At 44.3% G+C, this 1,983-nt stretch overlaps 1 protein-coding gene across 3 annotated transcripts in view; it reads right to left on the bottom strand.

The window, feature by feature from the left end:
- The window catches only part of KLF6 (Kruppel-like factor 6), a 13,223-nt gene that overhangs the window by 6,183 nt on the left and 5,057 nt on the right, over nucleotides 1-1,983 (bottom strand). The window lies entirely within an intron of this gene.

The raw sequence follows: 1,983 nt of genomic DNA, 5'->3' as shown, positions 1-1,983 counted from the left end.
CAGGAATGCAGTACTTTCGATTTGAGGTTTCTAGGTTCAAAACAAATTAAAGGCTCCTTCAGTCATGACTAGGTGACTGTTATGATGAAAAGAAATCAGTTTTCAAGACCTGGGCAGGAGTTCAAACGCACAGCTGAAGGTGCAAGTCAGTTCTGGTTTCCAAAATAGCATTCTAATGAGTCAGTCAAATTACCATCACTCTCATCATAAAATCTGTGTTTTCAGTAGGCTGTCATTGAAAAGAACCATAGAGCACCACAACAAATAATTACTCTTCGCTCTTGTGCCTCGTCTAATTTCAAGTTGTTTTGTATCTCTCTCACACAAACATGAGGCTGAAAGGACCCAGCTGAACACAACGTGCTCTGACAGGCAGTTAAAACCCAAACGCTGTGTCAGAAAACAAAGCCACATTTCAGCATGGCTGCAGAGCTGCCGGCTTGTCTTCTGGGGACATCAATGGAGCAGCAGACATCCTCCCATTTCCTGTGCATGAGAACGCAGCACACTCGACTTTCAAAGAATGTAATTTCCAAGCGCTCTGGCATGCACGCCACATAACTCAAACTGCTCCCATGCATGTTTGGAGAACATGGAGAACTTCAACAACAGAGGAGAGGGGGAGGAAAAAAACAAAAAAAAAAAGTTTCAGAATAGCAGTGTCCTATTCCATAGGATGCAAAACGGGAAATTACTCTGAGGTCCTGCTGGGAGTCCCACAATGAACAAGAACTTTATCTACTGGCCAAGAGTGCAACTGTATGAGTCATCTCTCTTTCTTTCACGCAATGCCAAAGGAGACTTCCTTTTAAAACCCTGACCATCTGCCAAGAAAGTACTCTGTTCAAATATACATGCAACAGTACATGAACAACTTCCCCCCCCAACTGCATTCCCCTCCATGAAACGAAACAAAACAAAAAAGAAAACCACTGTAATTGGGTGAAGCTGTGGTTTTCAATTTCAATTCACCCTGCTGACGTTCTAGCCACTTTAAGAGCAGAACAAAAAAGTTTAAAAAAAGAGAAAAAAAGAAAAAAAAAAAGGGTATGAACTGTTATGGCAACAAGCTACTGTTTTGGGATTATTCTTTCCACTATAGGAAACGATCCATATGGAAGCGTTACACAGAAAACGGACACACTAAATTTCCATACCAAACTCCACTTATTTTAGAAAGATCATCTCTTCCAAACCCAGTAGCAAAACCTGATCTCAAAATGCCACACGTTCCCCTCGCAGCCCCTTCCCATCTGTCCAAGATCGGAGCTGCCATGGGAGCAGCCTCCTTTCTCCACCAGCACTGCTCGAGTAAACTGGGTCACATGTTCTGGCCAGGCCAGGAGTGTGGGCAAAAATGGGGAAAAAAACCAAAACAAACAACCTCCAAAACAAACCCACAGCTGCACACAGAAGTTACGTGTATCTGTCTATAATTAGGCAAATGGGTTGCAACGCACGTTGAAGAGGCTTCGACAAGGACAATAGTGTATTGATTTTCCATGAAAATAGGTAAGAAAAGCATATTAAGATCTTGTTAAACTTTCATATTCCCGGCTAATTTAAATTCCTTATTAGGTAGATTAGTAATGGGGACCGGAGAGAAGCTCTCTCCGAGTTTAAATGCCTCTGAAGGCTACTGGGAAGGAGGGCTGGCCCTTCGCCAAAAACCCAAATGCCTGAAGGAAACTACTTAGCTCCATTTCAATCACGTCCTATGGAGCTGCCTCTTTGAAAGGGGAAAGGGGGAGGGAAGAGGGGAAAAAAAAAAAAAAAAAAAAAAAAACATTGACAAAAATTAGTAGGCATGTGAAGGTTGTAACACATCGCATTGCAACCTTCTCGTGAAGGCTCCTTCGTCCTTCTGAAAAGGCAGCAGGTATTTGATCCGGTGGCCGGGCTGCGCTGCTCCCGGCCGGGGAGCGGAGCCAGCGGCCCCGGCCACCCCGCAGCCACGGGGGACGCAAAAAATTCTGGGGGCCC

Source organism: Chaetura pelagica, unplaced genomic scaffold, assembly GCF_000747805.2.
Source record: "Chaetura pelagica isolate M959 unplaced genomic scaffold, ChaPel_1.0 scaffold17, whole genome shotgun sequence".
Taxonomy (NCBI): Eukaryota; Metazoa; Chordata; class Aves; order Apodiformes; family Apodidae; genus Chaetura; species Chaetura pelagica.
This window is presented reverse-complemented; position numbering and strand designations above follow the sequence as displayed.